We start from the raw sequence: 24,521 nt of genomic DNA on the forward strand, positions 1-24,521 counted from the left end.
GACTAATGTATTGGTTATGAAGACTGGTGAGTCAGCTGGTAGGTTGTTGTAACCCCAAAAGTCACAGGCCAGCATGGACTGAATAGTAAAACAGGGTAATGGCAGTAGGGATTGTAGAAAGGTAACTAATTTAAGAGCTATTTAGGACAGAGAACAACAGGACTAGGACAAAGCAGGAGGGAGAAAGGTAGTCAAGGATTTGCCCCAGATTTCTGACTAGAGTAAGACATACATAGTGGTGCTAGATCATGTCCCGAAAGAATGTGCATGTTATTGGAGGCTGGGAAGTCTCTGGGTACGACACTGACTTTGGGATTGTGATATTTCCACATCTGAGACCGAGCTCCTAATGTCGTCCAATGGCCTGTCTCCCTCCTGACTTCCTCAGTCTTTCCTCCCTCAACTGCAGCCCCGGGCCCTGGGTATATTATAGACTATAGATCTAGATCAATCTATTGGTCTCTTCATTTTTTTTCCTTTCTTCTTTTCCTCCTCCCCTTTCTCCCTCCTTCCTTCCTTTCCATCCATCCACCCGCATGTATATTCTCTTGAACTTGCTGTCTTTCCTTCCCCACAGATATGTAGATATTTCAAAGTAAAAAATATGTGGAGTGATACTCCATCCTACCCACGTTCGGTTCTTCTGTTTTGTCATCCCTCATTGAGGCAGTGAATGGAGAACAGTGTTCTAACTGAAGGTGGAATGACCAACAGGAAAGAGGAACTAGTGAAAACAAGTAACATAAGGGATAATAATTATGCTCACTCACTCTGAATTATTTCGATAGCCTTCTGAGTGCTTTCCAGTCCTTCCTTAATAAAGTCAAAACTGTTTTGAACACCAGGAAGTTGGTGGGGGTTTGGAGCCTGACGGCCCCTGCATGTGTTTCTTCCTGAGCCTCATTTCCTGAGGCTTCATCACCTTCACTCATCTTTAACTCAGCTCCCCATCTCATACTCAGCTCTTGCACTCTCCAGCTTGTGCCTTGAGCCAACATTGCCTTCACTCCCTGATGTACTGTCTTACCTTTCAGGCTATGTTTAACATTTGCTCTCTCTTCTTTTGTAATATATCTTATTCATGTTTCTGACTTCTACCCTGCTGGACCCTACTCTGTAGCTAAAATATAACAAAGACTTCCGTGAAATTATCTGTTCATTTGCATTGCCCATACCTTTCATTCCATATTTATGGTGCAGGGCAAATATTTAGTATGGCTGCAAATAGGATTTGGTTAATATAAGGTTCTAGCTCTTAGACAGTTTCAAATGATTGTCCCAGTCCTGACTCCCTGTAATCAAAAAATGATTCTTCTTTCTTTTCCCGTAGCATCCAACTAGGTTTACCAGCCATCCTGATTTGCTTAGGACTGTCCTGGATTAAGCACTGAGCATCCTACACCCCTGGCTTCTCAGTCTCAGGCAAACTGGGATGGCTGGTTCCCTACATCCCCACATGATCTTACCTATCCCTCATTTTCCCTTTTCAAGATCACGAAGCCTAATTAAGGTACTTACTTCTTACTTTTCCCCCTCACTCTGGATTTTATTTCAATAGACTTATCACTGATTTTCAGTCATTCCAAATTAAAATCTAGACTGCCTTTGAACACCGGATTAATTTTCCTACAAGCCTTTTTTGGTAATGTCACTATTTTGTTCAAATACTTCCAACGCCTCCCTTTCACCCATTGAATAAAACTTAAATGCCTTAGGCTGATATTTCATGCCCCGCCCCCGCATAACCTTTCACCAGCTGACCTTTCTCCCTTTGCTTTGGTAACTCAGGAGTCACTTAGTATCTTTTAGAACTTTGTAGGCCTTATAATAAACAACTGTACTGTTTTTGTTAACTGTGACTCGGATTACTGAAGTGACTCAGTACAGATTTTTAGATAATAATATCTGGATAAAACAATATTTTTTGTATATCAATTCACATTTCTCTCCTTCCTATTGCTTGGCTGAATTAGAGTAGTTCTTAAAAACAAATTAATTTCTTTATATGACAAGTTCAACTTAGCACAAATGTTAAGGCACATCCACTAGGAAAATAAACTGTAAAATAATCTGGAATTTAACAATTTTAAAAATAAGCCATAATTATTTTTCTAGTTATTTTCACTGACAAAAACTAATCCTGCTTTAAAAATTATTATATTGTGCCGGGCGCGGTGGCTCAAGCTTGTAATCCCAGCACTTTGGGAGGCCGAGACGGGCGGATCACGAGGTCAGGAGATCGAGACCATCCTGGCTAACACGGTGAAACCCCGTCTCTACTAAAAAATACAAAAAACTAACCGGGCGAGGTGGTGGGCGCCTATAGTCCCAGCTACTTGGGAGGCTGAGGCAGGAGAATGGCGTGAACCCGGGAGGCGGAGCTTGCAGTGAGCTGAGATCTGGCCACTGCACTCCAGCCCGGGCGACAGAGCGAGACTCCGTCTCAACAAAAAAAAAAAAAAAAAAAAAAAAATTATTATATTGTTATTTTAAAGAGGGTTCAATTACTAATTACAACTTCTCTAATTTTGTGTTATTGTTCCTTTGATAGCGAAAAAAAGACTCGCTTTATTTATGTGGCTTCATAGACATTTTTTAATGTCCTAAAGAAAATATCAGCAGACCATGAAAACAATGTCCTCTACACCTCCCTTTTCTATGACTGAAAGGAAGTCTTTTGATGACTTTCTTCATGAGGAAGAATAACTTAGAGTTTTCTTCATTTATTCTAGGCTTCTGTTTTTTTCTTCCCCTGGGATTTTCAGACTGTTTCTTCTCCTCATCTTTAGTTTTATTGATGGGTGTACTTTTGCCTGCTGAGGGGCCTGGGGCATCTCTATTTATAACCCTCCTAGCCCAGTCTGAACCCCGAGGGTTCTGCTTGCTCCTGCACGGCTGCTCTCCTCCTTGTCAAGATTTTGGTGTAAGTCCAGTGTTGTCCTTCAAAGCAGGCAAGTGGCTATTAATGATGTTCTGTGCTTGCTAATATACATATGGCCATCCATCATCTCTTTGTCCTTTCGTTACTCAGATGCCAACAATCCAAGGCCAGTCTCTGCTGTGGATTTCCCTCTATTTTAAGTGCATTTATCATTAAGAACAAAAATTATGTACACATTTTTTGCTTTAGTATGAATTCACTGTTTTAAAATATTCTTAGGTTGGCATTGTGGTTCAAGTGAAAATGTCTTTGAGTTATATATTATCTCACTTTTAAACTCTGCTTTGTTAGAGTAAAAGTGTGTGTCAACTACCCACTCTTTCTTACTTCCTCCACTGATAACAATCTATGAAGTCCTAGGACTAAACATCACACGCTGACCTGTAATAAGGGCTTTGGAGTCTGTGATGATTTTACAACATGACCACAAACATTTTGATTCCACTTATGCCATCAAGACATAAGTTCTAGGTCTTCTCTCCTTGAATCTAGGTAGGCTTGTGAATTTTGGCAAATAAAGAATGGCAAAAACGACATTATGCGACTGCAAAGGCTAGGTCATAAAAGATTAGATGGCTTTTGTCTTATTTGCTGGAATACTTACTCTTGGAGTCCTTAGCTACTATGCTGTAAGTCTGACTATCCTGAGGAAGCCATGATTTGAGGAAGCTCAAGCTATGTGAAAAGGCTACATGTGGTCATTCCAATTGTCAGTCCCTGCTCCGTATCAGATACCAAGCATGTGAATGAATAAGTCTCTAGATTATTCTAGCTTTAGACATTTAAGTATTTCTAGCTGAATTACTAGGCATCTTGATGCAGAGATAAGCCATCCCTCTAAAGCCTATTCAATTTTCTGACCTATAGATTCATGTTACTCCACTAAGTTTTAGGGCATTTTTCTTTTTTTAACTGCAGTGTCTCCCAGAGTCAGATGTAATGAGATTATTTAATTTCCAATTTTCAGTTTCCTCACCTGTAAACAGAGAACAGTAATGATAATTCTGTATTGGCCTTTTTTTTTTTTTTTTTTGAGAATTCAATGAGAGAATGCATGTAATTGAGCCTGAGGAATTCAGTTCATGGTAACTATCATTACCATTACAGGCAATAATAATAAAAAACATTTTCTGCCTTTAGTGAACCTAATAATTGCTTTTTAAAAAATTGTGGTAAAATACACACAATATAAAATTTATCATCTTCATTATTTTTGTGTGTGGTTCAATAGTATTAAGTATATTCACATTGTTGTGCAACCAATCTCCAGAACTGTTTTCATTTTGCAAAACTGGAACTTTATAGACATTAAACAACAACTGCCATTATCCCTTCCCTCTGACCCCTGGCAATAACACTTCTATTTTCTGTCTCTATACATTTGGCTACTGTAAGTATCTCATATAAGTGGAATGATACAATTTTTATCTTTTGGTGACTGGTTTCACTTAGCATGATGTCCTCAGGGTTTATCCACATTGTAGCATGTGTCAGAATTTCCTTCCTTTTTAAGGCTGGATAACATTTCATTGTATTTATATGCCATATTTTGTTTACTGATTCATCCTTTAATGAATGCGTGTGTTGCTTGTACCTTTTGGTATTGTGAATAATGCTGCTGTGAACATGGGTATATAAACATCTCTTTGACAACCTGATTTCCAATTCTTTGGGTATATATTAAGAAATGGAATTGCTGGATCATATGGTGATTATGTTTTTAATTTTTTGAGGAATCAACATATTTTTTCTATAGTGGCTGTAATATTTTTCTTTCCCACCAACAGTACATAAGGTTCTAGGTTTGCCACATCTTTACTAACATTCGCCACTTCCTGTGTTTTCCTTTTAACAGTAGCCATCCTAATGGGTATGAAGTGTATCTTGTGGTTTTGACTTGCAAGTCTCTAGTGCTTAGTGATGTTCCGCATGTTTTCATGTGCTTGTTGTCCATTTGTTTATCTTCTTTGGAGAAATGTCTATTCAAGTTCTTTGCCCATTTTAAAATCTGATTGTTTTGTGTTAAATTGTAGACATTCTTTATGTATTCTGGATATGACCTCCTTATAAGATATATAATTTGCAAATACTTTGTCCCATTCTTTGGGCTGCCTTTTTACTCTGTTGATTGTGCAATGGTTGCTTTTAAGCAAATATCCTGATATATTATTAATTCAGCCTAAATCAAGATTTGAAACTGTATCATCAAAAATGTAAAAATATGACAGTGGAATTAACCTTGAATCAAGAATGATTCTCACTTTAAATCAGGCTTCATTTCAAGATTAGCAGGATGGACAGTTTTGATGAGAAAATCAGGTAAGCAAAGTAAAATTCCTTACTAATATAATTTATATTTTCAGGAGCAAAGAAATATTCTTCAGATTTTGGGATTTTGCTAGTCAGTGCCAGCTCCTAGTGAAAATGTTCAGTGTCTATCAAATGCTGTGCTGGTATCCTTATTGTAACTCACAGAGGCCATTGCACTGACTTCTACCCATCATGCCTTTCAACTTGTTGATGGAAAACCTCTGTAGTCTCTGTTGTAGCCCTTAAGCTATATGCAGTAACTTAGTGTAGTAGTGATTGATCTTATTTTGGTTTCAGGTGCTGATATATAGCTGAAAGATCAGTTTTTTCAAGGAATTCAGTTTACTTTTCCTTGGTGTTGCCTTGTACTTGTATACCTCAATGTATATTTTAATTGGTCACTTGAAGTTTTCTTCATCCAGGTATCTGTAAATCTCCATCAGATGCTTGAAATAAAGATTTATGTTCATTTCAGATGCACCAGTTAGGAAATTACTTCCTTAGTTAGGTAGAAGTTAGGCAATTCTATGTAGGATTTTTAAAAAATAACAGAAAATTTCAAAAGAGGTTTAAAACTCAGTAGTCTGTGGGCAACGTCTTGACCTTCTGACACATGAGATACAGTGAATTAAGCTTAATATACACATATTGGGGCACCAGTCAACAAAAATTATTACCATAAACTTAAAATTTCACCCATACCTCAACCCTTTAACAGCAAACTGACGTCTACTCTCTTGAGCTTTTGAACATTGGATAGATGAGGATGATTTGTTAGATTTTGAATTAAATCCTTACTTGTATGCAGCTAATTCTTAAGAGGTTCAATTTAATTTCTTTCAGATTTTAAGTCTCTGAATCCATAAAATACTGAAAGGTGCATTAAATGTATGTTTACCTTGAGAAACTACTAGAAGGATATTAGAAACAAATATTTGTAGGCAGGAAAGAGGCTACAGGAGCCAAGAAACCTGGATTCTAGGTCTGCTTCTGTTAGTAATTATCTCTGTGACCATGGGAATGTCACTCATACTTTCAAGCTGTCATTTTCCTAATTCATCTAAGCTCGTGTAAGGCTCTAACATTTAATTTTCCTATATGTCTATAAAAATTACAGAAGAAGGTAGGTAGATGCTTTTCCACTTACACACAAACACACACACGTGTGTGTGCACACAATCCTCCTTATTTTATCTTACCTTACTCATGTCAATTGTTAGCTCTGTCAACTCATTTTAAATAAGAGTATACAAATAGTGCTTACTTGCTTAATTATTTATATATTACACTCAGAGAGTACATTATGATGAATCCGTTATGGATACAGAATGAACAGAATGAAAATAATAGAGTTTCTGTCCCTGACAGTCATAATTTTTGAGGCATATTTGCATTACTCTGGCAGGGCATCAAGTAATAGCCAAACGTATCAAAATAATAAAAAATGGATATTAATATAAAAAAGGGGAAGTAATGACTTTTCAATATAGTTTAATATGGATATAATTTCATCATGACAAAGAGGATGGTGGCAATTCTTTTTTGTTATTAATGTCTAGATAATATCCAGAGGAAAGTGATCAGAAAGGAGAAAAGGTTGAGAATCACTGGCATGAGTGGAAAGGTTAAAATAATTAGGATGTTTAGCCTGGATTGGAGAAGACTTGGGGGAATTGATGACTATCTGTTAGTAATTAAAACAATGCCATTTAGATTTGGGAGGTAAATCCAAGACCAGAAGGTGGACATTTGGTAAATTCAATTTACGTTTCATGGAAATAGAGTTTTATTCAGTACAAGGAAAAACCTTCTAGCAATTGAACACTCTGGTAATAGTTTTGGCTGCCTTTTAAGACACACCATTTTCCATAATGAGAATTGTTTGAACAGACATCGGCTCAGTGCACAAAACTCAAATGGCTTGCCAGGCAGGTAAACTAAAGAGGCAAGATGGGTCAGTTGAGGCAAACGAGCAGTGTATGCTCCATTGAAAGTTTGCCAGATCTGACTTTTCTAAAGAAACAAGAAATCAGAATTTTTATGTTAGTCTTTTGATATATGCATGTTGGCTTATTTATTTTTTACAAACTCTGTGGGCTGACTAAACAAGATACATCTGGTTTGAGCATAGACAAATCATCTAGTCTGCTCTTTGAACTCTATTTCTGATACTTAGTAGACATGCAGTCTGTAGGCCAATCACAGAACTGGGTGTATGGGAGGGGGAAACACTAAAAGGTTGGAGGATCAGGTCAAACTTAAGGAATGAGCAGGATTTACAATTAATTTATGCTGCAAAGCCACCTGGTACACTAACCTTTGCATATGCATAACCACATAGGAAGAAGAATGGCCTGTCCCAACAACATCTGTAAAGAGAAATAATACAAGACTTTGGATGTTTCCCCAGTCAAAGCTTGCAAGTAAACTAGGTAAAGATAGAATGGGAAGGAAAAAGTTCAAATAGATTCTCTAGACCTGCATAGTGCTTCAGGAATGAAGGCTGAGGATTCAAGGGCAACCAATTTGGATTAGTACAACTCAAGGATCAGCTGCCCATATTTTCCTGATTTCTTCATTCTTGTGGGGTCCTTTAGTACTTACAATTCTTTACTGTCTAAATAAAATGGCACTATTTCCCTTTCCACTGGGAATACAGTGCCTTCTCCCGAATCCCCACCAAACCTCAGGGCTTATTTCCTCAATACCTTCTTTTGCTTTGTGACTCAGGTCTTGCATGCAGTGGCTGTTGCTAATCTTAGCCCTGTGTCAATCCACATAGGGATGGAACAGTGGGAACTATCAGGACAGGTGCCATTTAAAGGCAGGATAGGGTTGGTTTAGTTGCTACCAAGTGCTAGTCAGTTGTTGCCATGTGATAATGCAGAACTTTTCTTTTTCCATTGCATCAGAAGCGAGGTAGTTGCATCAGATTTTTTCATGAGCCTTGGAAGAAATACAGGGAGGTTATATCCCAGAAGAACCAGTAGCTTAATATTGAATATTAGACCTCCCTCTACCAAAAAGGTCCCCAGTCCCCCAGTGGGCTGCTCTGTCGTCTAGGTTTCTAAGATCTTCTCCTCTCATTTTCTCCTCTTGCTTCTTACCTATTCATAGCTCTTCTTCCTCAATCTCCATGTTTAAGTTTTCATGCTTCTTCATGAAGTTCATCTCCTTCTTCCCCTTCCTTACATTTCACCCAGTTCTATGTTTGCTCATAACATTACTTGACTAAACAAAGGTTCTACACTTCAAATGTAGGTGTTTTAATCACATGTAACACTTGCCCGATCTTTGTAATGACTATCTCTTTTCTTTCATGAGATCCTATTCTTAGGTATGACCTCCTCCCACACCACCTATGTAAGTGAAAAGTGGCCGTAGTAGCTTTGTCTTGCTCCCTGCTATTAATTTAAATGTTCCTCCTGGAAAGTTGGAATATTAAAAAGTCAGCTGTTTTTGCTGTAAATTGTATTTTTTTCTTCACGTACACATAGCACATGTAAATTTATTTTACAAATACTTTGAAGCAAATAGGGACCTCTGCTGCCTAAAGTCTACTGAAAGTGGTTAGACCATAGTAGGCCTTGATAAGACTGCATACTGGGAAGGTGTTTGAGGTGTAGGAGAAGATACAAAGGGGAAGCCTGAGAAGCAGATGTCATGGGGAGAGGGAAATGTGGAAAGGGAATATAGACTTTCAGGTCCAAGAAAATAACAGTGACCAAAATTGTTGAAATATTGAAGTAACCTTCCTCTTTTTCTTCTCACGTTTCAACTTTAGCCAAAAGAAGGTAGACTCTTTCATGCTTTTTCTCTTCTAACTTCCTTTCCTCTCTGACTCACTTGTATTTCATGCGTAATCCAAATTACTTTTAGATTTTGGAGGGAAGACAAAATGTAACCTCTACCTGTTTTAGAGGTTTTAGCAGGGGCTTTTTAACAAAAATATTAACAAGAGTAAAAGAGTTTATTGATGCACGTAGAAGATATCACACACGATAATGCTCGGGGAAAAGTGACTCAAAGTGGTGGCTCAGAGCTCTGGCTTTTGTCGCAAGTACAGTAAAGAGCAATACATTTGTAGAAAAATGACAAAGCAAAGGAAAATGGTTTTTAGGTTTCCAAGAGTGGGAAGCCGTGGGAAAGTAAATATATAGGAGGAAAGTGTAGAGGAAAGTTTGTTTTGGAACTCCTCTGGTGCTGTTTCTGGGTTAAGAGTCCAGTGTCATCTCCACTAAAGGAGAAGTTATATCCCTCCTTTAGGCAGAAAACAGGGTAGGCAGAGAGAGGTTTTCTTGAATTTTTTGCTTCTTAATTGCTTCAACCCAAAATAATTTTCGTGTCATAGAGGCATGTTTTGGGGTAATGTATCCTGGTTTCCCTCAGTGTCCCCAAATCATAGCAAGTTCCTTTCTGACTTGATTCTAACTTGTTTTTGTAACTTTCTGCACTCAAATACAGTGAGCTTTTTTCTTTGCTCCCTGTAAGTACACTGTAAACCACACAGCTCATTACCTCTCAAAGTGGGGTTCTTAGAAGCGACAGCTGCATCACTTGGGAGCTTTTTACAAATGCCAATGCTTGGGCCCTACCCTAGAGGGATGAATCAGACACTGTGTGGGCAGGGCCCAGAAATCTGTGTTTTAATAAATCCTTCAGGAGATTCTAATGTATGCTCAAGTTTAAGAGATCAAGCCTAGCCTTCAGTTAGTCCTGCTATGCCTTTGATTAAGCTGTTCAGTTTGAGATTTGCTCTATGAACTTGGCCAGCCTCCATTCATGGGGAAGCTAGAATTCAACCCCAGATCTGTGCCTGGTTTTTCAATCCAGTTTATCAGAGAGTTCTGCACTTTGAGCAATAAAATAAATACTGTGCTTCATCTTTCTCAGCTTTTTATGTATAGTCTCAGAATTTTGACACGAAAGAGTGTTAAGATTTGGGTATCAACTTCCACCCCAAACCTCCTCCAACCTGGTATGTTGGCTAATAATTTTAATTCCTTAGAAGAGATTTGGCTGTGAAATGGGAATAGGGAATAAAGGACATAAAGATAAGAATAAGGTTAAAAGATAATAAGAATAAGGAAAAAAGGTAACAAGTTGATATTTTTAACTTAAAGCAGTGGAGGATGTTCAGTCCTAGAAGATCAATCTTGATTTACTCAGCAGCTGCTGGTGCAAGAAATCATGGGTAGGACATAGCACTACAAAATGTAATGCCAGGTAATTGTATAGACACTTTTGTGTTGGAGCATTTAATTCATGTCTGTGGTTTTATACATACCATTTTTATACACAATTACATACCTTGTAATTGTAGTGTGTTTGTGAGGGATATCTCTGGTTAGGATGTTGGACACAGAAATTTATTTTGAAGCTCTTTGATGCCAACACTGTGGCTAAGAATATTATGAGAACCACAGAAGATGCTGGTACACAAGACCACTTTAAGTTCACATTTCTCTCACCTCTCTCCAGTAGAGAAAAGGAGTAAGATTGAGGATGACATTACATTTATATGGTTTCAGTGGGAGCCGCTGTGTTAATACAATACAACCTTTTTACTTGAACATTGATTGATCTTGGGTTGAGCACCTGACCCATTTGGGGAAAATTGTGCTCTTGTTCAAAGGGTCAGGTCTAATTCCACAATATCACATGGCATGAATTCGGTGGTTCTCAAATTTTAACAAACATCAGAATCACACAGAGTGCTTGGTAAAGTAGATTTCCGAGCTCCACTCCCAAAGTTTCTGATTTGAGTTGGTGTGGAGTCACGTCCATGTATCTGCAATTCTGACAAATTCCCTGCTAGTGCTAATGCTTCTGGTCTAGGAATCACACTTGAGGAATCAGAATCATTGGTTTAAGGAATAGGCTTTATAAAAAAAAGAAAATTACAAGGACAGGATTAGCTGAGAAGGTCTAGTCTTTTTCCTCTCTTTTTCCCACAGAGAGACTTCCCAGGGCCAGGATACCATACTGGACAGGCAATGTGGAGTTACCTGTGTTCTATTAGGGGGACTTCATGCTCCTGGGGGTGTTCCTCTTATAGAGAAATTATGAGGGCAACCATCAGTGAAGGATAACCAGTGTACTTTGGTGCTAGACAATGTGGATTTGAGCACCAGCCCTTCACATCAGGTATTTAGTAATCCCAGCTGTCTAACACTTGAGAACTTGAGAGATAATGGGAGTTATCACCTACAGAGAGAAGGGAGTGCAGCAGCCCCTACTGAGAAAAGAAAGGGGGGATCGTCCTTTCATCTTTCCCCCCACTGTCCTGCCCTCCTCCAACTCTAGTCCTAGCTGGTTCATTGTTCAGGCAATTATAAAGGAGCTCTCAGGATCACTTTTGGTAATTTTGCTCACCACTTGACACATGCTATCTACTCCATACCCAAGCCTCTGATTCTACTAATTTTACTAGGTGTAGGTACCTGATCCAAATTGGGCTAACCAATGTCTTTCCATGAAAGTTGATTTCAGAAAACAAAACAAAACAAAACAAAACAATTTTACCTGTCTCTTGAAACTCATGGAATATAAACCCAGCAACCTTGTGTGAAGAGGGAGAGAAGAAGTAAGCCCACTTTTAGAGCAGTGGAAAGAAGATGTAGGGTAGGAAAAAGACTGGAAAGTATTTGAGTTTCTGCTTCCTGTAGTTTCTGAGGCCCAGAAACTTTGATTTCAATCCTGAGGATTCAAGAAAAAGCCACTGTCCTCTTTTGGCCTAACTTGTTGCGTGATGGATTCCTGTCCTTTGTAAGAACAAATACTGACAAAGACATTCTGCTTCATTTAGAAGTTGTCATTTCCAAGCAAAAAGGTAAATTGAGTCACAAGAGATTTCACTTAAAATAAGTCTAGTAAAGGCCTTCAGAGTTTGTGTTCTATTTTAATTTAAACTTTTCTTTGTAGAGGCTTCATTGTGTGTTGGGGGGCGGGGGAGCTGGTCACTTAGAATCACTTGGATCTTGAGTTCCATCACAGTTCTGTTATCTGCAGGGCTTGGAAGCTAAAAATGTCATGTAAATTTTCTATGGCTCAATTTTCTCATCTTTATTGAAGGACTATATCATTTATCATTCAGTGTTGTTTAAGAATTGACATGAAAAATAAAAGTACGTAGCACAGTCTGTCTGATTTTAATGTGTTTAAATTTCAAAACACATTTTCTAATTTTGAAAGACATCCCCCAAACAAGATGTATTTACAATAAGATATATATAACAAGCGTAAAAACAAACAAAAAATTAAGATTTTGCAAAAGAAGGAAAAGAAATTGTCAGGACCAGTATAATTGCTGAGTCTATTAGTCAGGGTTCTCCAGAGAAACAGAACCAATAGTAGATATTTGTATTTATATATATCTGCTATATATATATATTTATATATCTGCTATATAGATATATTTGTACATATATGTGCTCTCTTTATACATATATAAACATATATATGTATATTTCTTAATATACATATCTGCAGGGTAGGTGGGAGGCTGGGGACCCAGACTAACAGTTCAGATTCAGATGCAGCCTGCTGGCAGAATTTTCTTTTCCTTGAAAAAGATCAGTCTTGTTCTATTAAGAGCTTTAGCTGATTGGATGAAGCCCACCCACGTTGTGGAGAATAATTTGTTTCATTTGTTTTATTTATTCAAAGTTTACTGCTTTAAATGTTCATTGCCACGAAACAAAATCTTCACAGAAACATCTAGAATAATGTTTGATCCAATATCTGGCTACCATGGCCTAATCAAGTTGACACATACAATTAGCCATCTCATTAAGACTGATTTTATTATCTATTTATTTATGTAGAGACAGGGTCTTGCTCTGTCGCCTGGGCAGAATGTGCAGTGGCACAATCATAGCTCATTGCAATCTTGACCCCCTGGGCTCATGATACTCCCCCACCTGAGTCTTCTGAATAGCCCGGACTACAGGTGCATACCACCAGGCCCAGCTAATTTTTAAAATTTTTTATAGAGACAGGGTCTCACTACATTGCTAGGGCTGGTCTCAAACTCCTGGGCTCAAACGATCCTCCTGCCTTGGCCTGCCAAATTGCTGGGATTATGGGCGGGAGCCACAACACATGACCCTAAGACTGATTTTAAATTTAATTTTGAGCTTCCTAGTAAGCTTAGGAAAAAAAGAAAGATATATCTTTTATGCAGTCTTTTATTAAGTAAGACGATTTACTTAGTAGAGACCATTTTTCCATACATTAAATTCCAAAATATGGTATGGTTTATCATACACAATTTTGTATTTTGGACCTTGACCGATATCATAGGCAAAGCTTTTAAGAATTATTGTTTTATAATTAATGGAGAAGCAATTTTGGTATGGCTGTTTCTGGGAAAGGTTCTAAAGGTTCTCTGTAAAATCAGTGAAGGTTATTCTTCCTAGGATCCTTAATTGGTGATTTGCTTTTGGGTACATTTCTAACTCCCACACCCCTCTCATGAGTTGGAGCAAATTTATAAATATGTAGCTGCTTTACTTCTTCAGGGCTTGACTAAATCAACTTTTTAGATATCTTTGAATTTGGAAAAATGCCATCTCCTGCATCCAATCTGTCACCAAATTCTGTCATTTCTGACTCCAATATTCTTTAAAAACTGTACATTCCACTCCCTCCTGTTGCCAATGTCTTAGTTTAATCTGTTATTGTTTCTCACATGAACCTAGGCAATAGTTTCCAAACTTATCTCTGCTCCTTTGGTCACTTCGAATGCTGTCTTTACACAGGCACCAGACGGCCCTTTTTTGGGACACAGTTATCATGCTACTTTTCTGTTTAACAATTATCTTTGTTGTCCCAATAAATAAAAAACAGAGTTTCAGTATCACATGTACCTTAACCTTTGACCATATCAAATTATTTAGAATACTTAGAAAATGCCATCACTTAGAGAGTTCTGCCTCTGCAGACTCCTGTTTCCTCTGCTTGGAGTACTCTATCCTCCCAACTAGCCTAGACAAATCCCAGTCATTCTTTAAGACTCAACCTAAGGGCCATCCCCTTTGTCAGACCTTCCCTGACACATATAAGCAAGAAGTCACTCCTTCCTCCTTCTCCCAGATCAATTTTAACATTTGAGTTACATCTCCTTGGGTGTCAGGGTCTGAAATTAAGACATAAAGTGGAAATCACAAATAGTTCTATCACCCTGGAAAATACCTTAAATAGCCCAGCAAATAGAATACATTAAGTCTACATTCATGTCACATTGAGACTGACATACTATTGCTCTGTGAATCCTACATAGAGCATGCTTCCTTCAGATATTTATTATGTATAATGAAGACACATAGTGTCTTTAAAACTAGACACATATTCAGTGCTCCACACTGAGAGGTACATGCATGCGGAGCTAAGGCTGAGAGCCATTGACCGCCATCTTCTGCCACATGCATGCGGTAGGGTATATGCTCACTGAAAGGAACAGTGTGGGGAATTAGCTGCACATTTAAACTGTTTCTTTCTGTTTTTTTCTCTCTCCCTCTCTCTTGTGTCATACTCAGGAGTTTAGTACAAATAGATTAAATGATTATACTCTATGATGCATAACTTAATTCTAGTCTATTAACCTAGGTAGGGCACTCACATTGTGATACAAATTTTCATTTGATGCTCAGGAATCCCCAGACCATCAGAGTAGAAATTTCCATGAATACAGACCTAGACTTTTTATATCTATTTCCTTTCCTCATACATTATTAGGACTTTAGTGGTCATTTCGTGAATCAGTTAATAGAAGGCAAAGGACAAGGCATTGAAATTTCCTTCCACTTTCACTAGGAACTTTCAGTATGATGAGAGGGAAGTTTAACATGTCTGGTCATTTGCGCCAAGGTTCTGCATAGGAAGAAAAATAGTCTATTTGATAGGCTTGTGAAAGATAATACAGGATAGATAAAATACCACATAAATGCTAAATAATAAAGTGACAAGCACAATATGTCAGGGGACGCATAGTAATGCAACTATGTCTGTAAAACATTTACTGTATTTTGTCTCTGAAATGTACAACAACAACAACCCACCAAATGGCGGCATCTGTGCTTATTTCCTCCCTGGTCCTCGATATTTGGAATCCTTTCAATGTTCAATGCCCAAAAATGCAATAAATATTTTTACTTTGGTACATCTATATTTTAACACTGGAGTTGGTACCAGCCAGGATTGTGGGGTTACTCACATCATGTGACTCTCCTCCCACCATTCAATGTGTTTACAAGTGAAAACTGATAAAATGAGCATCGAAGGCAGCCTGGGAGGGAGAATAAATGGGAGAAGGCATTGCAGAATGCATACTGAGGGCTAAGTGTGCAAGGCCCAAGAAGGGGGTGGGTACTGTTTATAGGCAATCTTATTAGAAGTGGTGGGAGGAGCAGGAAGTGAGAGTAGGTATGTACCAGCTCTGATCTCTTTGAGCACCAGGTGGCACTACTGCTTTCTCTCTTGGCTGCTGCCTACCTGTGTCAGGGGAATTCCAGAAACCTAGATTTTGTAGGAAAGGCTAGAAGATTAAGAACCTATATGGGTCAAGAGAGAAATGGGTAGACAATACAGAGATCAGAATGTTTCTTATTGATCAAATCCTAGGAATGACTGTACTCACGGCACTCTGCCAATTTTTAGCATTTTGCAAGCCATCAAGGGACATGACTTGATATTGTTAAACTCAAATTTATGAACAAGAGACATTGTTTAGATTAGGGTATTACTAGTTTGTAAATTTATTAGTAATCTGCCAAGTTCCTAAAGGCAGAGAAATGTGTAGAAAACCAACCAACCAAACTAAACCAAAACAAAATCAATCACTACAAGTTACTTAACACATTTGTAATAGTCAATTGGAGGGTATGTATCTGCTTGTTGTATCAAGAAGATTGCTTCTCTTTGGCAGTAGGTGGTGTTTTGAGGGGTCAGTTTCTGTGAATGGGATAACTGATCTAACTCCCCTTTTCTTACTTTTTGTAAGTAAATATGGGAGCCATTTGTAGTCAGTATAACATTTTGCAAGATTGTAAACACATTTTAGCCACATCCCCGGGCTTTATCTTTCATCTTGCTTCTGCATTTCACATAATATTTTACATTATATTTCACTTTTGCTTTTAATTTGTTAAATTGTATATGTTTATATGTTCTGGAAAGAGCATATCCTAAGTTTATACGCTTATAACCTAAGTTTATATGCTCCGGAAAGCTCCTCTAAATACTTTCTGAAATAAGGAAAGGAAGACATATAATTAATTATGTAATTATAACAAATTTCCATTGGGTGTACATTGCTAAACACCAAGAATCAATAGAATTGCTCCTTCCCTCAAGTTTACAACAAAATAATGGACTTACTATAAAATGTGCACTAAATAAAAATTCTTTTCTTAAAAAATATAAGTTTTTGGAGTAGAGATATCTAAGAGTAAACACAAGGGAAAAAGGGATACTTGATTCCGTGCTTAACTTTGTATTTCTACCGTTGGCTTTGCATGGCCTCAGGCAAGATGTATAACTGTCTCCAGCATCAATTTTTCAATAGTAAAAGGCAGATTCACCTTGGGACAAACACTTGGATAGGCTACAGTGATGAAGGGCATGGTGTGCTGTAATATTTGACTATTGTTATGTAACATTTGATTATAAGCTCACTCTCAGCAAAACTAGGAGGAGAAAAGATCAATTCAAGTCACACACTAAAAGGAAAAAAAAATGTGTTTTGACTGAAATTCAGCACATTTTCTATAGGAAAGTGCCACACTATAGAGGCTATGGGTATAGTAGATGCTGATTTATTTTTAAACTTCTATTTACAACAGTTTGAGACAAATATTCAAAATTGTGTTCTTCGTGTAAGAAAGTAAATGTTTTTGGAAAAAAATACAACATAAGCTTTTTTCTGAGGATTTTAGGCTGGAAGAGAAGGAAGCTAAAGAGAGTAAAATTGGGAATATTCTCCACAGGCTACTTTTCAGTAAATTTTAGAGCAACCAATAACAAAACAATTTGCTATTGCATTAAAATTAATATTTCCTTTTTTGTTTATTAATTTTTTATTCTTTTAAAACAGACATATAACTGATATGCCAGGGTGCATTACTTTGTAGAAATGGTAGTGAGATTATTTTGGGATAAATGAAGAAGAAAAGAGGTAGAAACTACAGAAGAAGGACTGGAGCTTGATTCTTACCTTTAGTTAGGCTCATTGACTTCATGGAAAACCATGGGTCAGACACAGTGGAACCTAATAGGCTTTGGTATCAGATAGAGCTGAGTGGAACGCAGCTTAGTCTGTGACACTGGGCAAGTTCCTTCACTTGATTCCTGGATTCTTTCAAAAAGTGGGCATAATAATATCAGCCTCATTGAAAGAACAGGAGACATCCATGACATTTCTAGTTCAGAGCCAGACAAGGCTTATTGCAGATGCTCACTAGATGGCAACAAATAAGGTAGGACAATTCATTAAAAAAACATCTCCTTTTATTTCTATTTAGGAGAGAACAGGAAATGGTAGCTTTGCATCATGACTTTACTTCATAGTGGATGGCAGACTTTAGGTAAAGTATGGTAGTGGCCCGTAAACTGCTGCGCGAGGCCTGTCTCCTACTAGACTTTCTCCAGTTTTGAAAAGTCACTCCTTCTAAGCTTTCATTTGCCTTTGAAATCCATGTTGATCAGTAGCTAGCTTCCATGAGGTCTAGCCTTATCTGCCTTCCTTATTCATATTCAGAGGGCAGGGGCCATGTTTTATAAAATTTCATAGTAGGCAGCACACAATCATGTATTTTACTTTTTCCTAATGACATAATTTATTTTAATGCAAGCTTGTCAGCCAGGGCATTGAAAAATCAGCCTGATATCTTAGTTCCTTTTTACTTTTATTCATTGACCTGCCTGTCCTAAGTGACTAGTGAGAAAGTCAGCACATTTTGAACACATTACTCTGTGTAAAGCATCCTGTTCAGCATAATTACACACGAAGGGGTAACACCCCAGGTGTTCATCAGGTGGGTAATACATAAAACTTTCTTAAGTTTTCAGGAATTAAAATTTCTCTCTACTTTGAATCCCCTATAGCTCACTGAGTTATACCTATGAAGAAATAAAAATAAAATTCTAAGCCCCTAACTAACTGAATGGACCATTTCTTGGCCAAGGGGACACCAAAGAAAACTTGGAAGCTGAGCCCCTGGCCATGACAGGATGTGAGGATGGGTATGTCCCATTATATCCCTTCCCTTGCTAACCACTCTTAGGTTTTCTTCCCTAAGGGTTAAACAGAAACAAGCCCTTTGAAGAAATTTTACTGCTGATTTAACCCAACTGCCTGACTACTGCCCCTCCCTTTTGCAGTTTCTGCACAACCAATCAGCATTCCTTCCCGATAAGAAACCACTGACCATGAAGTGGTTCTGGCCAGTCTTCGAAGAACGAGCAGTGAGGGTTTTTGTGTCTTCTGTTACAGAGGGCTGAAAACTTCACTCTCAGATCATGCTAATACCGCCATTTTTGAACACGGGTCCCATCGAGAGGCATGAATTCAATTACACCTGCGCATGTTTCTCGTTTCATAAATATTCATGACTCCTCCTATAGCTTATTGAATATGTATATTCGGCCACCTAATTCCGCATACATCTCTGTCTTATTCTTCCCACCCTTGAAATGTCTGTTTCTGGAGTCTGGAAGGAGGCTATGTTTCCCAGCCTGTCAGAATGGCCACCCTGCAGGCTGCAATCCTTTATGAGAAATAAAGCTCCACTTGACAAATGTATGAACCTTTTCATTCATCAGTTGACACCACTTAATCAAATTGAGTCTCTCTTTTTTTTTTTTAATTTCATGCTTTGCATTTTCATTCAGGAGTCTTAGAAAGTGCTAGGATTTGGACCTAATTTCTGGTAACTTCATCTGTCAGTGCTGATGTCCAGTGAAATACTATTATACAGGTCTGATTCTGAGAGTTTGGTCCAGGCAGCTCACCACCTAGACTGCCTTCATTACTCCCTGCAAAACCTCTCAGTCTGAGTCCAAGTTCCTGACACTTCCAGGCTCTCAGGACATATTCAGCTGTTCCTTTACAACTCCAGAGACAGAGCTCTGCTTCCATGTGCTTCTCAGCTTTTTAGGCTCTTTCCTTTACTGCCATTCAATCCTCCCAAACCTGGAAGCAAAGGGTTAAATAAATTCTTTTGCAAGGAAACTGAGGCTCAGAGAAGTTCAGGAACTTGTCCACTGTCATATATTTCACAAGTGGAGGAGTACACTTTCAGAGCAAAGTCCAACTAAATTCATGATTCTAGTTTCCCCCATCATGCTGGACTGCCTCAATGATTTCAGTTAAAGTCTCAGGTCTTTTTAATTCTCATGCTAAAACCTATCATTTAGTACTAACTTTTAATAGTTTCACTGTTATTTTTAGTTAAATGTCACCTTGGAAAGTAAAAACTGGAGCTTTAAAGGCATGTTTCTCAAAATACGGTGGTCTACATCAGAATTACCTGGACTAATTGTTAAAATATTTATTCTTAGGCCCAATTATAGCCCTACAGAATCATTATTACTATTGGGCAATGAAGTAAGTATTATTAATAAACTCACCTAATAATTACTATTCATGTCAAAGTTAGTAGATTATTTCTTTAATATATATAGACAAGTTTATTTTGATCTTAGTAAGGAGAGTGAGAAATAGTTGAAATACAAGGTGCTAAGGCTTTGAATTGGTTCATCGCGCTATCTAACTACTGAAAATTTTGGATATGGAGGAATGACCTTAATATTGGGAAAAAAGAAGAAAACAGAAGAACAACAGATGAATTCCTGAGACCTGAGACAAATTTCCTCTCCTTCCTGATTTTGCCTGCAGGCAGTTCCATATGAGAGTGGATGAACTGGTGAGAAAATGTATTTGAAATTTAAACCTACAGTAACTTTTGGGTTAAGAACTATATTCCCAAATGAAATAACTTCGTTATTATTTTTAACTCCCTCTGCCCAAATACCCTAAGGACTTAAGCTGCTTGATATAGCAGTCTAGGTGTTCACTTTCAGAACCAAGATAGCTTTTCTATTTTATTCTTCACATCACAGTAAAACTGTTAGATGGGCTGAATGCCTGGGTTCAAAATTTCAGAAATTTGCACCTAAATTGCACCTGTAAAATATGTCCTCACACATGTAAGTGAGTCATTTTACTTGCAAATTATTGTTTTGCATATACAATTACTTGCTTGCATCTGGCTATACATTTTGTGGAACAATTAAGTGTTTACGTTAGAAAATTAGATCACTAATTTTATGTTCATTTTTGTAAGACTTAGAACTTAAACTACCAGAATGTTTTTAGACAGAAAGATCAGTATTGCATATGGTCTAAATTGTGAGGGAGGAGTACATTCTTTCATCCATTCATTTGTTAATTTGACAAATATATTCTGAATGCCTACTGTGGGTCAGCTGCTGCACTGGATGCTAAAGTTACAATGATAAACAAATAGTCCTGCCTCAGGACACAGAGATTAACACTATGTTTAGTTGCATTTAGAGACCAGAAATTTGTTAGTCTTGCTTGATAACTTCAAAATATGCAGTTTTCGCTTAACTCTCAGGTTATTTCTAATATGTGCCATATCAAGTTGCAAATAGACAGTTGTCATTTCTCACTACTTTCACTGATGGAATGAATAATAAAATGGGGGGATCATTTTTTAAATTTGATTTTGCTTTCCTCCTAATTCACAAATTAGTATGGTAAGTTTGTATGTCTTTTGTGCAGTCGTTGGGCTCTAGATCAGATAGTCTGTGGATGATTAATAGAAGCATAATTTGTGAAAATTAAAGGCTGATGATGGTCTTTGAATGAATGCCCTTCCTATGGGAAGATGTTCAGGGCTTTTGCAACACTTGACCCTTGTATACTTTTCTCTGGGTAAAAACTGTATTTTAGAGTGCTTAGTTTGTTGGGGATAATGACTTCAAGATTAGAGAGGCATTGCATTACACACCTATACATTTCTTCATAAACAAAAATACATCAATACACCTGCACACATATGTATCTTGTGTCTATAAAGTCTGTGTAAAGCACTGGTCTTTTAAATCTATCAATTTATCATTCAGGACCTAATTATAATAATACATTTATAGATATTTTGGGTTGAAAGAAACTTGAAAGTATTTTTTATTTAGTTCCCTTACTTTACAAATGAGTAAACTGAGGCCTGGGGAGGTTAAAAGAATTTTAAGGATTACACAGATGCTAAGGCAGAGTAAAGACTAAAATCTGGTATATAGGCATTCATTATTTTTTGAAAAATATCTTTTGTGAAGAAATGTAATGGAAACCAACTAACGTTACCCTTGCAGATCCTATGGTGATGTTGAATGTGGCTCTTCTTTAAATAAATGTGGGAGGAAGAGAAAAATTATACAAAATCAGAGAAGAGTCAGAAAAGCAGAAGTTTGTCTTCTCTGTTAGATACTGCTTTTTCTAGTAACCACAAAACTTGACATACATTAAGGACAAATAAAGATGAGAGATGCAGTGATGGTAAAGGGGAGGAATAGGGAGAGAGATATTTGGAAATTTTATGTATTTACACAATGTTTTGTTTTGTTGCAATCAGGGTCTCAACAGAAAACAGATGTCAAGCATAAATTAAGAATATTCCAAGAAAATTTATTTGCATAAGGACCAACTACAGAAGTGTGGACTTGATAGAAACCACAAGAAATAGTACAGTAACACTGGATTAATAACCATGGAGCTGGTACCACCTCTAGGCCCAGTGGAATGAGGAGAGAGGGAGTGATTACTAGGACCCAGAAGGGAAAATTTTCTTGAGAAGGCTGTCTTGAGAGGAGTAGTGACCTTCATTGGAGAGACACAGCCAGGTTGAGACAGGGGATCCCAGCAGAAAAAATATCCTGTAATGTTGTTTTCTACTCATCTCTGATTTCTTGCTGATATCCCCATTGTTAATTCTAACTGGAAGCCAGAAAGCAAGGAAGAGCCCATTAATGTCATCTGCCAATGGGGAAGAAGGCAGGTGGAAAGGTGTAGGTAAGGATTTGGAGTTGCAAACAAATGGCACAAGGTACATTCTTCCAAAAAGGAGCCAAGCACCCTTACAAGAATATATAGAATGTCAGAAAATGACATAAATTAAAATACTATGAAAGAAAAAAAGAAAATAAATAAAAAGAACTGACGCCATTGAAACTAAAAGACTGATTTATACAATTGCTCACACTAGATGGAAAATTATTTATCTCTAATGTAATCGTTCAGAGATAGGTGGGTAGTCTAAGGGCAGCTCTGCTCCATGAGGGCATTGTTCTTTCTTTTTGCTTTGATCAGCACCACACCATATTTAAATTTTAGTCTGTAGGAAAATCAAATTACCGTGTGGGGAGCAAGCAGCTTCCCCTTAGGGAAGTGGCTGAGACATTATATGCTTCTCTTCTGTTCCTCCTCGGAGTGCCTGGGTTTTGGACCCTACTGTGACCTCCAGCTATTTGATTCACTTTTCCTGTCTGTAAATTCTCGCAGTTGGACACCTAGGGGAGATTCAGCCTTTTGCCCTCAGAAAGCTCTCTACTTGGCCTTTACTGATCAGCCAGGCTTCATACCTAAATTGTTTGGCTGTTTCATCCTATCTGAACTTACGTGAATGCCAGAGCACATGGTGTTGGGGCTATGAGTGCCTGCCAATGGGTCAAATACAATCTAGGTGTGCAGGTAATTCTCCATGGGGTGACTTGGACCAAAATAGAAGAATGGAGGAAGCCCAGTTTCTTTCTTCTTTATCATATGTACCCTTTCATAGTCCTTATCAAATTCTTTGAAGCACAGTGTTTCTTGGTAGTCTATCTGGAGAAGTTCTATGCATGAAGCACATGCAACTGCCAAACAATCAGCTTTGTGTTGTTGCAACATCATTTTACATCTTGCATAGCTCAGTTGCCTTTGTCCTCATTCTGGATCCTCTGAATTTATGCCTTGCCAAAAAGCATCTTCCTTTCATCCTTGATTCAGGCTTTGTGTTCTAGGGAAGCTGATATAGAACATATCTATTCACATTTAGTTGATCAGTCCTGGTCCGTGATAAAACTTGAAGTAGACAAGTGTTTTGCTGAATAAGACAAATGAGAAAATCATGGAATTTTGGGAATAGTGAGACATTTTTGCCAAAGAAGAAGAAAATAAAGTCAGGAATGAGACCAAAAGAACCAAAACAAAATAATGTGTAACATAATTCTTTACACCAAGTAGATAAAAAACTCAATTTAACTTTTACAGAAGCCACCACAAAAAAGAAAATATTGTTTATTTTTGTGTTCATGATACAATGAGAAGAAAAAAAACCTAGAAACCCAAATCTTTAGGAAAAATCCAAATTCTTTGTATATATTTCAGTTAAATTTTCTTTCTGAATCCTGTATCACTTATGAATACTACCAGAAATAAATAACACAATGTACGACCAACAGTGACTTCGTAATGAAGATATTTGATTATCTCACTCAATAGGAAGTGTAGAGGTAAGCATCCAAAGGTTTATTTCCCTTCAGGATCACTAAGGATACACGTGATTTTCATCTTTTGCTCTCCCATCTTCAGCACATTGTTTTTGATCCTTTAGTTTGTCTTCTCTTGGTGGTGAGATGTCTGCCGGTGTTCCAATTATCAAAGGTAGGAAGTGGGAAAGGAAGTACAGGGCAGGAGAGAATTTTTGCTCTAACGTCTTTCATGGGATGGGGAAGGTCTTTCCCGGAATTCCCCTACTTCAACTTCTGTTTATGTCACACTGGCCAGAACTGGGTCATCATGACAATTCAAACCTGCAAGAGAGGCTGGGAGTTTAAGCACTGGCCTTTTTGAGTGTAAGAAACTCACAAGGAGAAGAGGGTTGAGAAAAGGCAGATGGAGACACAACTGCCTTTTCTAGTGGGTTTTTTTTTCATAGTTCTCATAATGAGAATTACCAGTGATATACTGACTAATATCCTAGGTAACATGTTACAGTAGATATGTGACATATCCTATAGCTATATGTAAGTGCTTTCCATACATGCTGATGACATTATACCACCATATGATGCAGTAGAAATAATTCCTTATAGTGGGAATAGGTAGGGTAGAAATGGTTGCACTCTAGGTGTGTAGGCAACTGACCTAACTTGCATATTTTAGAACATGGGACAGTTTGGTCTGTGTGTTCTAAAATCCTGTCCCTGA

At 37.7% G+C, this 24,521-nt stretch overlaps 1 long non-coding RNA gene across 1 annotated transcript; it reads right to left on the minus strand.

The window, feature by feature from the left end:
* Positions 1 to 12,136: 12,136 nt before the first annotated feature.
* Positions 12,137 to 24,024, minus strand: LOC104681420. The gene is made up of 3 exons (XR_750582.2): positions 23,807 to 24,024; positions 23,100 to 23,415; positions 12,137 to 12,256 (listed from the first exon to the last, which is right to left on the minus strand). It is a non-coding gene; the product is annotated as an uncharacterized LOC104681420 (long non-coding RNA).
* Positions 24,025 to 24,521: the final 497 nt, after the last annotated feature.

The sequence above is a fragment of the Rhinopithecus roxellana genome, chromosome 16 (assembly GCF_007565055.1).
Source record: "Rhinopithecus roxellana isolate Shanxi Qingling chromosome 16, ASM756505v1, whole genome shotgun sequence".
NCBI lineage: Eukaryota > Metazoa > Chordata > Mammalia > Primates > Cercopithecidae > Rhinopithecus > Rhinopithecus roxellana.